This window comes from Tinamus guttatus, unplaced genomic scaffold (assembly GCF_059628265.1).
Source record: "Tinamus guttatus ecotype Peru unplaced genomic scaffold, ASM5962826v1 Tinamus_guttatus_pri_ptg000455l, whole genome shotgun sequence".
In the NCBI taxonomy this organism is placed as follows: domain Eukaryota; kingdom Metazoa; phylum Chordata; class Aves; order Tinamiformes; family Tinamidae; genus Tinamus; species Tinamus guttatus.
The window spans coordinates 738,785-755,093 of record NW_028288989.1 but is presented as its reverse complement, the minus strand read 5'-3'; the positions used below and the strand labels follow the sequence as shown (position 1 = coordinate 755,093).

General features: G+C 45.1%; 1 long non-coding RNA gene across 1 annotated transcript in view; it reads left to right on the top strand.

The window, feature by feature from the left end:
• The window catches only part of LOC148593136 (uncharacterized), a 396,995-nt gene that overhangs the window by 63,425 nt on the left and 317,261 nt on the right, over nucleotides 1-16,309 (top strand). The window lies entirely within an intron of this gene.

Below are 16,309 nucleotides of genomic sequence, written 5' to 3'. Positions count from 1 at the left end.
CCAAAACTTTCATGGAAAATGAGTTCTCTGCACTGTGAGGTGCAGCTCTAGCAGTGAAGTAAACTGAGGGAGTCTCTATATGAAGAAAAGTAAAAGTAGTGACCGTTTGGGAGAACTGTTATTCATTTCATCATTCAGGTACGATGATGTGTTAAAAAAACAGCAAACTTCATACTGCTGGAAATGACACTACTGGAAAAATCACGGAATACCCTGCCTTTGTTTTGCGGTCAAACACTTGTAAATTAAGTTATTAATAGTATTAATAGGAATGGGGGAAAGCTGCTATCTTTTGTTCTTGCTTTATAAAACATAACCATGGCAATGATTTTTACATATGAAGGACTTGAAAAAGTGGTTCCTCTGATTTGCTGTAATGATAATTTGTGTTTTATTAAATTTATCTTGAAGCAATGTAATTGTTATATGAAAAATACATGATTTTGTTCCAATTTTCATTATTGTTGTTAATTGCTTGGTATCTGAGGGGCATTTACAACACCAAATGCAGATTACCTTATGAAGTAAAAAATTTTTGTGAGGTTTCTTAAAGACATCCCATCTAGTGATGATGGTCAAATGTACATACATTTTAATCAGTAACAGAAATGCTATTTGTGGAATATATTGTCTCCTAATTTAATTTTTTTTTTTTTTTGAAATTCAGAAAATGATTAAATTTTACAGAATAATTTATTTGTAAAACTTTAAAACTTTTGAGTTTTTTATATCTTTTTCTTTGAATGGGCTCTGCAGATATATGTACTGTTTCACACTCATATTAGCTGTGTAGTCTAGTTGAGTAGTCTTGTCTGAAGTTTAGACACTCCGACACTATTTTGTTATGTCAATAGAAGCCCAGCATTCCCGGCAAAATAGCACTTTGAACTAGGTCCCTTTTTTAATGTATTAATTGCTATCATGGACTATGTTGCATTGGATTGAGTTTCAGTCATATTGTAAGCCCAATCAGGATTATTCTTGTTTCTGTTAATATGCGCTAGAATGTATTCCTCAGCATGCTTGAAAATTTATATTTCATGTTTCAGTTGTAATGGGCAGGCAATAACAATATGCAGCTTCAGCTATTTCTCCAGGATGATGTTATATTTGACATTCCTGTAAATTATAACAGTTTGAGAGTGATAGCCTAGCATTTATCTTGGATTCTAGAAAAATTCTGTATAATTTTCTGTAGAAATACCTGAAATTTCTATGGAAATATATGGCAGATAAGGGAATTTATTTGTAAGTATAGGCTTAGTAATAGGAGATCTTATTTCTCCAGTGTGAATCAAGGGTAGTCTGTAGGAGTGCTGCTGATGAATAGACTAGCTTCATTGCCTTACAATACAAGCAAGTCTGTGCATAATACCTTGTTTGGAAATTCACGGAGTTATACATTTTTTCTGTGTAGTGTTCTAAATTATTGATGTACTGGATATATTTTTGAAATGTATGTTTAAATATCTAGTAAGAGAGCTGGCATGAAATAAATAATTTCTGCAATACACTTTTCCCTGCTATATTTTAGACATTCAGACTTCTCTGAAATGTTTTTGATACTAATGTCTCAGAGAAATTCAACCTGTTTCTTTTTTTCTCTCTTTCCCTTGCAGAAATCAGAAGTTAAAATAAAAAGATAATTCAACACAGTACCTGGGAGATGCACATAAGGAAGCGTTGTGTGTTCCCATGGCTAACTAGGCCCTGGTGATATTTTATTATCTCTATGTAGCTGCTATGGTAGGACAAGTTCTTTTTTTTTTTCTTTTTTTTTCTTTTTTTTTTCTCCTTTCTTTTGAAGAATTACTTCTCCTAAGAGAAGCTAAAGAATCATCTGCTGGATATAGTAGATAGAAAAGCCACATGCAAGAACAAGTAATAGTTCATCTTTTTAGCACGTCAGAATATTTCTAACAGTTGAGAGTGCGCAACTACTCCATTCAATTTGCTTTCTGCTGTCCTATACTTAATCTGTAGAAAACACTGTGCACACAAGAAGACCAGTCTTCTGTGGGTTATGAAAACACTTTAAAAAAGGCTCTCCTCTGCCTTCTACAAAAATAGCTCATCTGGTTTAAAGTTGTGTGTTGGAGCAGCTCAGTCAGCGTAACTTCAGAGCGGTAACAGAGATGGTGTCTGGATATTCTCTGTGGGAACCTGCTACACCTTTGAGATTCAAATGAGTGTTTATAGATGTGCAATTCAGTTCAAATGCAGAAATGGTTCCCAGAGGTTAGGGATGGTCTCCTGCTCCAAGTAAACCTCGCAGAGGCAGGAGGCTGCTCAGCAGTTTTATCAGGTGTTCTGGGTTAGTGTGGTCCCTTGGGTACTGGCTCCTTTCATAAGCAGTTGTGCTCCTGTAACGAATACCTACTTTGCTTTTCGTTTTCTCTTTTGGAGAAGGTTGTTTCTGGGGACTGGGAGGAAGAGGCCCCACTCCATGGCATGGGTTGATGCACAAGGAACACCGGGTCGCACAGGTTTCACAAACAACTAGCAAGGCAGTTGCAAGGGGAAGGCGGCACAGCCTTCTCCCCCTTCAACGTGTGCACCAGGAAAACCACGGAGCAACCCGCACGTTGCGGGGAAAGGGATGAGGTGATGTGAATCGAGGCCAGAGAGAGGACGCAGAGGAAACGGGGTGAGAGGCAGAGCAGTGCGTAGGAGAGCGCGGGAATAGCGCTGATGAGCGGCGTGTGAGGTCTGCCTGCTCCGTGCGTAACTTTACACCTTTTGCTGCTCGCCCCCTCACCTAGAAATTTCTGTAGGAAAATGCTGACATGCCGACAGCCCCTCTAGAGTATGTCACTGTGTGACTGCTAAAAGCCCTTCCTGGGCTGGGTACGCTGCAACCACGCTGCAGCTTTTGCCTCTTATGCACCTAAGCTGAGCACGGCTCAAGGACTGAGCTGAAGAGACTAAGCTCCCTTCCCAGAGTGGGAAGAGAGTGGTGGGTGGGTTGGGAGAGAGTTCAGAGCACCAGCACGGGGCATCTGAAGGATCCTGCATCACCTCAGACACTTTCGGGCATAGGTTGGAAAGATGCAGGCAGCTGGAGGCAGACTTCCTAGACTAATGCGTAAAGCATCTGTATAAAACACCCCAAACGCTGCTGCTCTGAAATGAAAGTTGAGTTCCTCTGAGAGCGTCCCCAGGTAGAAGCACATATCTAATTTCAGCAGCCTCCTTGGCAGCCAGGTTTAGGACTGGCCTACTTAACGGCTGCCTCTTCAATCCTGCATCACAGCTTGTTCCTCAGGGCTACTTAGCGCTTTGCTCTTGACAACAGGAAACCCTGTGTTGCTTCTCAAGAGCCCAGGGTTGCAAGATAAGCATCACAGAGCCCGAAATAGTCTCATCATTCAAGTAAAGCAAAGTCCTGCCTCAGGAAACCATGGGCACTCCTGAAAAGTTCTAGGGAGCAACTCATCCTGGCAGATTAAAACAAAAAACAAACAAAAAAAAAGCACTGTTAGATATCAGGATCCCCCAACTCAGTTGTCTCCTTCTCTCTCTCTCTCTCTTTTTTTTTTTTTTTTTTGTGTGTGTGTGTTAGAAGATTCCCTGGGGAAGAGCTAGAGAATCAAGAAGTTTCAACTGCTTTGTAACCTTTGCAAAAGAAATTTTATGCCACCTAGCAATTTTCCCAGTGCAATTGCTGACTGTTTGATTGAACACTGAAGTAGGGGGCTGAAGACTGGCCCCACTGAGAGCAGAACTCTGGCGCTGTTGGCCAGGGATATTCCAACCACAAATCCAGCTCTTCAAGGCCAAGGTGATGCCATCTCCTGGTGCCACCTGAATAAGGGAAACGTCATATTTTACCCTTGCTCTTGTTTCCACATTCTTCAGTTTTGGTTTTTGCCCCATTTTATAGCATTTGCCATGAACTGAGAACTGTGCTGGATCTCCTGAATATCATGCTTAGAAAAGGTCTGTATTTTGTTTGAAGACCAACATCCACTGTGGAAGTCCCTGAACTTAAGTAAGATGCTGCAAAACGTAATTCTACACATCTAGTTATCTAAGATTGCTTTATCTTGCACCAGCAGCTTTGCTTAGGCTTAACAGGGTTAAGAATAGTATATAGGGAGAGAACTTTCACTGAATAACTTTTGCAACCTTATTTTGTTATTTAAATTCTAATTAAATTCTACTATTCAAAAAACCACTATTTGGGACCAGGAGGAATACTAGAGGTCTTTCCATGTAAAATAAAACTGTTTAAGGAATTGCGTACTCAGGTCACCAAGGCTATGGGCATGCCCTCCACAAACTCTTCTTTATAGCTCACAAATCTTTTTCATATTCATCTGTTCAGTCCTGGCTACCAGAAAACTTTGAACCTCAGTAGGTATTAGATGACTCTTATTTCAACTGAAATAATATTTACAGCTTTTTTAAAGGAAAGATAATTCTAGCATGCTACTTTTTACTCAGTCTTCATTTCTTTTTCCTCTGGACTCTTTGGAGACTAAAATTTATCATTTCTTCAAAACTGGCCACCACTGAGGAATGAGTAACACTTGTCTTTCACAGTCGTGTATCAAAAGGATGCAGAGAGTTGGATCCAATTGCAGCAGTCAGAAAAGACTGCTACATGTCAAGAACCAAAACTCGCAGGAAGAGCCACTGTTAGAGGGGCAAATCTTATGTCCTTGTGCTCCCAGTTTAATGAATCATTTTGTCTCAGAAGCAGACACTGCTTTGCACCACGTAATCAGGCTGGAGCTCTGATTCTTCCAAGAGTCCTGGTCCCCCTTTGCCTCTTCTGGCTAGAGGAGGGTCAGGCTCTCTACAGGTAACCCAGCACCGGGCCGATGGTGCAGCCCGGAGCGCCTGCTCGGCATAGGAGCTAGCGTGGGTTTCCAGCAGGACGTTGCTGAAGACCCAGGCCTTGCATCTCCTTCCTCGCGCTAAGTGCCGCGTGGGCGCCCGCCTCACGGGGCTGTGTGATGTTGGTGGAGGAAGGGAGGGCGAGGCGAGAGGAAGAGCGGGCCTCCGTGCGGGGCGAGTGTCACTCGGCAGCGTCTCGCGCTCCAGGAAGCTGCAGCGAGGAGCGAGCGCCGGCTGCAACGCAGCGCTGCAGCCTCTGCCGGGGCAGAGGCAACGGGGGCTGCGCCGAACGCTTTCGCTAGTGCTCTCATAGCATTCACAGCAGTACTATATAATCAGCAGTGTAGAATTCACGTTATTCTTGTAATTGTTCTCGTAGATATTTTGAGAAATGTTACTTTCTGTTGTTATTGCCTTTTTTTTTTTTTTTTTTTGCTTGGCATCATCAAAACAGCCATCTTTGGTGGCATCCGGACTGCATGACTGTTTGTACAAAAGCTTGTGAGGTTTCATCCATCAGAAGATAGCAGTTTCCTCCTCGAGATAACAAACATGCCAGATTATGCAATTTCTGGGTAGATAAAGTGAACGAATTCATGTTAGCATTATCTGACTTCAAATGCAGGAACAGTATATCAGAGAAATGCAGGAGTGTTTGTAGTTTGTCTACAGGAACAAGCAAGCAAAATAAATATATCATCAACATAAATCCATCTAAGATGATTTGACCAACTTGGTTTCAAATAGGATGAGTCTTCATGAAAAAAAGTACTTTCCAAAAACTTGCATGGTGGCACATGCCAGAAGCCCAGAGTGACGCTCCGAATTCCTCTCTTCTGGTTTCTGCCCTGCTCAGGTGTCTGCTACGGGCAACACTGGCATCACTCACAGAGACATCAGCTAGGAACTAGTGGTCACCAGGTGACTTTAACTTCAGGGAGCAGTGGGGTCGCTGAACACCTCATGTTTAGTGCACAAAGCTGAACTCTTGCATTAGATGCCACACACTTTGCTAGGGAGTGAAATTAAGACTTAACTAGTGGAGAAGATCTGGGGACAAAGGAGGGTCTGTAACTCTTCATAACTCTGTATGTAGAGCTAAAAAGGATTGGGATCCTGTTGCTATTTCTGCAGCAGTCCGTGTGTCTGCTTCTCTGCATGTCCCTGAGGGACAAATCCCTTCTGAAGCCTGTGCCACCACACAGTGTCCCCCTGGCTCCTTCCAGGACAAGCCCCTGAGGTATCTCCTGCACTTTGCATACTATAGCAGGACAAATGGGGTCATGAATCACAACCTGGGAATAGCAGTCTCCCCCTGTGACATTCCTACCTTACCTGCAGCTGGACAAGAGGACTTGGGATATGCCTCCAAAAACTTGGTGTGCATGTAGGGGAGGTTTATGTACTTTTTTTTCCCTACAGTTAATAAAGTGGATGGCAAATGGAATGCTGAGCAGAAGGCAAGAGCACATCACAAATGTGAAATACTTTACCATGAGTTGTAAAGGAAAATCTTTGCTGGAAACTTGAATAACTCATGCTGAGTCTGCTGAGCAAACCAGCACAGGCTGTCACCTCCATTGAGCATCGTTCTTCACCATATGCTAGTGGTGAAGTGAGTGATATACACAAAGGCAACACTACCCCGCAACCAGCCTGGTAAACTAAGGAGGAATATGGAGAGAGAGAGAGAGAGGGAGAGAGAGAGATCATTGCCTAACTCCCTAGCTAAGAGAAAATCCCACCAGCCTAGTTCAGAGGAAATACTGAAAGAGCAGGAAAGCATTCTCACTGCCAGGGGGAGAGCAGAGCTCAGTGCCGTGCGGTCACAGGGATGCGGAGATATCTCTCAGCACAGAACAGCAAAGCTTCCTGTTAGCACAGGGCTCGGCAGGCACACGTGTGGCCTCCGAGAGGGCACAAGTGACATCGCCGGGTGCCCCACGCCCCCGTGCAGGAGTGGGATCTGAAGGAGCGGAAACTGAGCTGGGAACGCAGTTTGTCTCCATGCTCATCTCTCCCTCCCCTCCAGTATGCTCAAAATCTTGTTTTGAAGCACAGGTTAAATATATATATAAGGAAATATAAGGAAATTACTATAATTAAAATCTAAAGACTGTAGTTGTTGTTAGTCCAGATCTAATTGTTGCACAAAAATAAAGAATAATGAATTTTTAATACTTCTGTGCAGAAAAAATCTCAATAATAGCTAGCTGAGGACTCAGCAATGAAAGGAAGAAGCTTTAGGCTTCACTAGCTGGGAAAGGAACAGCAAAGCAAGTAACAGCTCTTTTTTTCTTTAGCATTATCCTGCACTAAGCCAGGCTTTCAGTGCTGCTACCAAACTGGAGTCAAAGGATTAAGATGTGTATCACACGTATGCCAAAGGCATGAGGAAATTTTGCTTGCAGCATAATCCATTGAGCACTATGACTTTTCTTTCTCCAAAGGTTTGCCATACATGGGATAGAAAGAGATGCAGTTGTTTCTGCATGGTTGTGATTATTTTAAAGCAAGATCAGTTCGGCTGAAGCCTTTAAGACCCACCTAACAGGAAAATACAGAACGATATAGGGAAAACTTTAACTTGATTTCTGAAACTGCTTTGTGAGAGAAAAGAACTCTTTTGCTACTGACATGAAAGGTATCAACTTCATTCTATGTTCAGGAGCATGAAAAAAGACACAATTTTAGAGCTAGGGTGTTTTTGTTGTGGTTATTGTTGTTTTAATTTTGCTTATCAAAAATTAGGGCAAAAATCAGGAGAAAGAGAATCTTCCTGCTTGCTTCATCATGCAAGGATGGCTGGCCAGCAATATACATGCAGTAAGAACTACACCAGGGCTAAAGCACTGTGGCTTTACCAGAATAGAACATTCTGATTGACCTGAAACAGTGCTGCTGGAAGCTTTTTCACCAGAAATTTCAAATGCCTTTTTTTTTTTCCTTAATTTACAATGAAAAGCATATCCTGTGAAGGGGAAAGTCCATGATACGATTCTTCTGCTAACCTGGTGCTAGACTTGCCTCCAGCCAGTAACCTCAAAGTGAGAGTTGTGATGTTGGCTAGGATGGAAATGGTGAGCTTCAAGGGCTGCATCTGAGCTGGTTATTTAGGTCTGACATCCTCAGATCACCAGCCCTGCTGGCAAACCCCAGAAAAAGTGAGGTTTAGCAGTTTATTTTAGTCAGCAATTGCAAAGCCACGCAAGTTCACGAGCAGTAGCTAGAGGCTCAAGGTCGCTGCTCTCCTGCCTCTGTGCTCTGCTTCCTCTCCTAGGCCCTGAGCAGCCTCAGATGGGATGTTGTTGGGTGATGCCTGAAAAAGCAGCCCAGCACAGGCTACAGGGAGCGAGGAGGGAGCACGGAGGGAATATGTCTTGATGTTTATCCCGTGTGAATGCCCTGGAGAGCTGTGGGCTCTGATGCGAGCTCCAGTTCGTGATGGCAGGTCCCCTACATCTCTGCTGAGTGTGGTGAATGACTGCGAGAGCCTCTCTGCCTTGGGGCCCTGGGGGACCTGGACACCTCAATCCCTTGGACTCAGTGCCTGGAGTGCGCCGAGGACACCCCCGTGTCTGCACTGCCCAGGCAGGGAACACAGGCACTTTTCTTAGACAGATGCTTCACTGGGGTCCTAAAACTTAGAGGCTTATTAAGCTGCTCAAGTGAGGCAGGTCTAGTGAAACTCACGAAGAACAGCTCCACGGGTGCGATTTCTAGCTCAGGTAGCCAGGAAGCGGCCACCTGCTGGGGTGCACATGGGGCAGAATAACCCTTCAGAGAAGGCCCGTGCTCAAACGCCCAGGGGTGGCGCACGGGGGTGAAGAGATTGGGCCTAGCAGACCTTTGGGCTGACCCAGTCCAACTGTGTTTTAACTTTGAATGTTTTTGCGATGCTGTGAGTCTAGGGGAGGGACAGCTAGGGGTGACTCCGCTGCCTCAGTGCCAGCATCTGGCAGCGGCTGCTAGCCGAGGAGAGCACAGGTCGGCCCTGCAGAGCTCCAGGCAGCCGCCTGGCGTGTGGCTGGTGGATAAAATGGCACTAAATACATATGGCTGGGCTCCCCATGTTTCTGTCTTGTAAGACTTTGGTAGTAGGGCAGCCCTCTTAAAACAGGGCACTAGTAAATCACTCCACTATCTCAAGCTCCCCTCTCAGGAAAACGTTTGATTCATGTGCCACAAAGAGGCTCAGAAAGCAGGGACCATGACTGTCACAGCAGAGACCAGCACCAAAGAACACATCCTGTCTGCAGCTGTTTTACAAACTGCCCCTCACAGACTCATGTAATAGCTGCTGTCCAGCGTGTCACCAGCTGATGAGTGAAGCATTCCCTTCGCTAGGAACTAAAGCAGCTCTATCTCCATGCAGCTGCCAGCAGGTCCTAGAAGAAAGAGCCTCTGCTCTCTCCTGTACAACTGCTGAAATTGCTTCCCTAGCCCGATTTTTTTTCCTCTTGCCAAGTTGCCTGTACAGCCTCATATGCCTGGAAAAAATCCACATTTCAGAGGCCTGGGAGGGCCATGAGAAGTCCCCACAGTGTCTACTCTTCAGCGTGTATCTGTGCCAACAGCAGAGACTCACAACTGCTCTTCTTTCCCAGCACTTCCCAGTCTAGCCCAGTACTTAATTATCTTGGTCTTTAGAGAGGCTGCTCTGAGGAGCAACTACCCTAAATACCCACCTGGTGGTTTTGGTTTTGGACCTGAGAACAGATCGTTCAGCATGCTTAAGATGGCTTGTCTGTTCTTCCTTACCTCCTCCCCCTGCCACCACCAAGCACATCTTCTGCTGTTCTCAGCATCAAAACATATTTGATCCAAATAAACACTAGATTCATTTAATAGTTATTTTGTCCTGAGGACAAAAAAAGAAGGGGGCCAAACACAGAAGCTTCTCATTTGCACTAGACCCTCATTACGCTAACTGTTGTTGAGAAAAGCTTGCCACTATTTTTAGAAAGTGTGAAGGAATCAAAATGAAAAAGCTCATTTTGTTCACTTTGGACTAAATTGTGAAAAATTAAACTGCCAGTATGTTGAAGAACAGAATGAAATTATTTGATCTTTGTTAAACACTTGCTGGTGAAGTTCTTAGCTGAAATATTTTTTGTTTTCATTTCTCATTCTCCTGCTAAAATAGACTTGTAGCAGATTTTCAAGAAAAACTCATTTTAAAATAAACACCCATATTCTGGAATCATCTCAATCACTTAATCAGCTCAAAAATGTGTCAAATAACAAACACCCTGGGGCTGACTAATACCTTCCTTACCAGAGTCTGGGTATGACACAGGAATAAGCAAGGGCTAGGGACCATTCCCAGTATATTCTAAATGTCACCACCTTTTCTGGAGAGTAAGATAGACAGCATGCACACTTGACAGCTGGTCACAGCTTCAGGGAGCAATCACAAACTTATAAATTATATATATCATATGTATGTGTAATACATCTCACAATTCTTCTTTAATAGAACACTGCACCAGCAAAAATCAAACAAACAAGTGAGTATTCAGAGCTGGTCAGGAAATGAGGCAGAAAAATTCCAGGATTTTGATGAAATCTCCATCTGTTTTTTCGATAAGCTGCTGAATTTACTTTGGCCTGCTTACAGCTTCATGCACAGGAACAGAGCAGATATAATCAGATAAAATTAATCACAGCCTGGAGCAGTTGGAGACACCTGAAAGTACATTAATAATTGCTCAGGTTCATAAATCATTAACTAGCACAGACTAGAGGAAGACTGCACGGAGAGGGGACCGAGCGCCAGCATGCAGGTGTGTGCGCCCAGGCTCCCCCTCAGCAGGCAACAAAAGCGTGGAAGTCAGGAGTATCCAGATGTTAAATTTTCCTTTCTTTTGCTTTATGAAGTGTCCCCTTGCTCTTGTATAGGGGATCCTCTGAAAATGAATGCAGACTGTGCATCTAAACAAATGCTTTACTGGGGCAGGGTGCTGAATTTCACTGGCCAAATCGCTCACTGTTAAAGGTGTGCATTTGCTCCAGGCCCAGCATCTCCGTTTTCCATGTGCAATGCAGGCCAGCAACAGCAGGGGCAGCTCCTCCTGCACCCACGGCCCTGCTCGTATCCCCAGCCCCTTCCATATTCCCAGGTGGCCTCTGCAGATCCGTTTGTGAAGTGCCAACGTAAGGGGGCTGGGGTCGTTACGTTGTCTCCAAGCCAGTATTTTTCTAATGCACGCACGATTGGCGGTGCGCTATTCCCCGTCCGCCCTAGCGTGCGATCGGTTGCCCGATGGGGGAAATGCAGCATCTGTGCAGTTCAGCGCCAGGAAGTACCTGTCGATGGGAGATAAGCAGGCTGCTGGGACGCAAATGGTTTTACTCTGGTGATTGCCTGCAATCTTGTGCTGTTCTCATCAGAAAATGATGCACTTACTCATTTTTGCCTTGCTGTATCCATGCTCAGAGCAAGTACTTTCCCCATTTCCTGCATCCTCTGGGATGGATTTAGCGAGTTGCCATTGCCAGCAGCTCCAATACTCACTCTTAGCTTGTTCCCGCAGGCGAGAGCTAGGCAGCCTGGCACAGGCTGGTTTTCACCCCAAGCATCAATTGCCAATTCCCTCTCCAGTTAACAACATTTGTGACCTTTTGCAGAGGCAGATTTTTCTGCATTGCATGACTGTTTAACCTTTTCAATTTTCTGTTTTTCCCCTGCAAATGGACCCAATCTCAGCTTTTCTGCTGGTTTCCTCCACCAGCAGTCCTGCAGAATGCAAACTAGTCAGCAGGAAAAGACCACGCATGCAGCGAGCATGGGTCTTGTGTAAGATGACTGATGGACTTTTACTTATTTTCTCCCATTGCATTTTGAGTTGAGAAGTGGACACACAAGTTTTTTGAGATGTATCAACACACTGCCAAAGCCCAGCTTGGCCTCCTGGTCATCTCCTTGGGGAGAGGGAGCACGAGTGAGTGGCTCCCTGCTCGTCAAACCTGCTTGACCCCCAAGCAGAACCAGACCAAACCTACAGGAGCAAAGTCTCATCCACCCCATCCGGGGGGAAAGGAGGAGGGAAAAAAGAGGTGGATAGAAGGAATCCCAGGACTACCCGCCCCCAGGGAGCAGCGCAGTCTCTGTAGGCTGGGGCCTGCCACCACCTCCAGGGTCACCTTGGTGACGGGCTGGTAAACTCCAGCCTTGGGAAAGGGGGGGGCACGGGCAGCCGGGCACTTCAGACGAGACCGACCGGAGGCTCCACAGCGAGCGGCCGCACGGCCCACGTTCCCCGCGCCGCCCGAGCGGGCGCAGAGCGGGGCGAGCGGAGCTCCCTGCCCTGCGGCAGCCTCCCCCGAGCTGGGGCGGCCACGGGACGGTGCAGGTAAAAGTTTCCTCCCCGCGTCGCTGGCGGCGGTGGCTCTGGCGGGCGCTCCAGCCAGGAGGCTCCTGTGTGTTTGCGAGCGCGGCCGGTCGCCATGGCTCCGGTGGGGAGGCCGTGCAACGCCTCCGTGCTGAGGCAGTGGGAAGCACTCAGGCAGCTCGCCTGTTTGCAGTGGGTTAGTGGTGTCCCAAGAGAAAGACAGGAATGGATACATGGAGATGGTCTGCGCCGCTTAGGCTCTACAGCAGCTCAGGGGTCTTCCGTGCAGAGGTGGCGTGGGGTATGCGAGGCCGAGCCGTGCTGGTTCTTGCACAACTTGGAGGACTGTGGAGGGGCGCCTGGCACGCGGGGCTGCTCTCCAGGAATGCAGGGCCTGGATGCGCATGAGAGGCTCCGTGGCTGGGCTGTGCGTGGCCCTGGTGTGTGGAGCAGGGCACCAGCCATGGCCTGAGCCTCCTGCTTCCAAAGCCCAGGCTCGGAGGGACTGAAGGGCATCGGGTGCTAACACCCCCAAGACTCTCCTGAAACACCGAGCGTGAAATTTCAGGTTTCAGTTTTCGGTAAGAAGGAGTGCAACCGTTTCTGTCCAGACTGCGTGACACAACATCGCCAGTGGAAACAAGCAATTCTCAGGGTCTGCGGCTCAGCGACTTGCGTACACCCCAAATTGTTATACCTAACAGTACAGCAATATTGTCCCATTGCATTAGTTATGTCTGTGTCTGTAACTACTTCATGCTAGATCCAAAAAGAGGCCGTGGTCTTGAAAAAGTAGGTCTTGCAGTGGTGATCTTTTAGATGTGTGTTCACTGCCACGTACTGTGCCATGCACATTCATTCTGTTATTCAGTGCTTAGGAATGCTGAGTACTTGCACTGCAGCCCTCAGTTTGCAGGAATAGCTGCCTAGAGTTAGTAACACAGAAGATATGTGATTAGGAGTGGCCTTCATCCTCTCTGGAGAAGTTTCTTCTGCAGCACCCACTTAGCACTCGTTCCTGAAGTTGCTTCACGCAGTGTTTTGCATGCAGTCTCTCAGGGCATGTCAATCTGAAGGTTCTGTGACAACTTCACAACTACCAATGACAGTAGATCAACACCCAAGTTTTGAACCTTTTTTTTTTTTTTTTGCCTACTAATGCTATTTCAGTTCTGACCAGGTTTTAAAGGTCTGAGAGAAGATTAAGGAAACCTGGATGTTCTTTTTACCTCTCCTCTGGCAGAGGGTGAAGGAGCATAGTATATAAAAGCAGATATTCCTTTGGATGCGTCTCTGGTGGATGTCACCTCTGCTCTGCGCTATCACTATGTCGCAATGCGTGCGATGCAGGCACAATAAGGTGCCTTCTTGAACCTGCTTTCAGAATGTGAGGAAGACCTTAGAGGAAATTTCTCATGTTTCTGGAGAGGTTCCAGTTGAAGACACTGGTATTTCTTGCTGGATGGTCTCTTAGGATATGGACATCTGTCATCCTGAAGCATATTGCTGTTATGTTGCCTAAAGGGTTTTTGTTTGTTTGTTTCTTACCAGTTTTTTTCTTAGTAAAATTCATATGCCATTCATTTTAAATGGCTGGGGAACATCTGCATTAATAACCAGCATTCATCATTTTTTCTTATTGTCTGTTGGCTGTGCAACTCATGTCCTTTCAAAATCTGAAATCAGATCCTTCTCCCACCACAAAGTAGGGGGATTTTGCTACTAATTTCAAGCATAGGAAGGTTGCGTATTTCATCTGCCCCATATTTCATAGCTCAGTCTGTATAGACCTAGGAGAAGCAACATGTATAGAAAGAAAAAAGGAGAGTAAAGAGCACATGAAATTCTGTGACTGCTTCATCCTTGAAAGGATTCAGAATCTATTTTCTTAAAGTACAGAATTGTCTTTCAACAGCTGCGCAACAGTTTATCTTTGGCCTAAGCCAGCAGCTGAGAGAAGAGGAATCTGCAGTTAATGTACATGTTACTGTGGCCCAGGCTCACATGTATTGGGGTTTATATTTCTTTTGGTTTTCTGTATTCATGAATGCATAGTAAGGATTCTCAAAGATGTATTGTCCCATGGCATATAAGTTCAGGTCATATTAGAGCTTAGAGATGTGATATTATCCCTGTTTGTAGTTTTTGTGAGATTATTACAGTGTTCTGTCTCGCCCCCAAAAGAACACTGGAAAATTTGCAAAAGTTGAGGAAGAACAAAAGGATCATTTAACATCTGGCAACCGACTTTGTAGCAAGAGTTATAAACTCAGTTTAATCAATTAGCTAAAAGAGGTTGGAGAGGGGACCTTCACGTGTCCAAATTTTGACAAATTTTGAACAGATAGAGCTATCTAATCTAATAGAAAAAACTATAATAGCATCTAAAGATGGGGAAAATTCCAACTAGAAACAAACCAGGTATTTTAAATGAAAATGATTAACTACTGGAGCAATGTGGAGAGATGGTGGGTTCTCAACTAGAAATATATCTAGATATAGATGTAAACTGTATATTTAATGAAGAGATAATTGATGATTGACATGTTTTAGTGTTTTTTTTTTTCTTTTTTTGTTCCGGATGTTCTATACTATACTATACTGTACTATAATGTGTATCAGGCTAGATGGCATCTCCCCACCCCCAGTTCACAAATCTCACTGTAATTGTTATATGAAGTTCATTGCAGGGTGCTGGAAATGCCTCCACAAACCGGAGGCAAGGGGAAGATCTTGCTGTGGCACATATTTCTGTAGATATTTGCCTCTCTCAGTGGATACAAATTATATCATCATTTGTCTCATGTCATGCTTACATAGTATTTATATCTCTAAGTATTTAAGGAGCATAGAGACATGTTACATATAATGCTGTGCACAATATATATATATTCTTTGCACACTATATGCACAATATGCATAGATATGTATAGGCATTAAGTCTATAAAATGCTATACTATGTAATTATATAACATAAGTAGAGATGGCACATTATTCTTGTAAACTCACTATATATTCTTGCCAAGTTAAAATTTCCATTTAAGGACAGGTGATTGTTTGTGGAAACATTTCTGACTGTTGATCTCACATAGTTCTGAGGTCTTTTCGGTCATTCATTAATGAGTTCCCTTTACAAATTTGCTCACTTTGGGTGAAGCAAGACCTGAAAGGATCTCCTTTTTTTTTAACCTCCCAGAGAAGGATGGGAACCTGGTTTGTATTTGTCATCACTGCCCACAGGGGTTTCAGATCCTCCCCTCAAACCACCCGAAGTCGACATGGGGAACTGCAGATCAGGGCCCGCGCTCCGTGTCCTGCTGCTGCGCAAAAGCTTGCGTGTGCCAGGGGTCAGGGTTTGACGTGTCCCTAGAACAGCATCCTGCCGCTTTTCTCAGCAAGCAGCACAAGCTGTGTGGGAAGGAGCGTCCCCGAGAGCTGGGGCAGGCCACGGTTCAGGCTGTGCCGGTTCCTCCTGGCGTGGCAGAGAGGTGCTGAGGGGCGCCCAGGAGGCCAGCGCAGCCTTCCTCCGAAGGGAGAACAAAGTCATCACCACGCTTTATTGCTTGCTGGTGGGTTAAGGTCATAGGTTGGTTTTCCGAGCACTCCTCTCAGATTTGATGACCCACGTAGTGCAGATCAAAGCAATTATTTTCACTTGGTGGAAAAAAAAAAAAAAGAAGTTCAGTTCCTCTGACAGTTTCCCCTTCTGAGAAAAGGATATAAGCAAAAGGAAATAGAAGAGGGTCAAAACACATCCTCATGCGAGAGCTGCTGGAACCGAATGCCCTGATTATTCGTCTGTCGGACTCAATCACCAGGCCTCTCTTTGCACTCTGGGTGCATCCAGACCACTTACTCCATAGAGAACTTGGATGAGAGCTGCCCCCTCTGTCCTGAGGACCTTTTGCAAGGGCTGCCAGCTTCATTTCACTCTTTTTGGAAATTTCCTTAGACTTCCAATTGTACTAGAGAAGCCTTTCCTGAGTTCTTCTCTACAGCTCTTGAATCCTGCCAAATCCAAAGCAGATCTCAATAGTCCCTGTCCATGCTTTATGTTGGCAAAGCAAGCAAATACGCAGATCCAAGCTCTAAGCAGTGTCTAAGCTTCAGTTACAACTGAAGTGGAGTATCA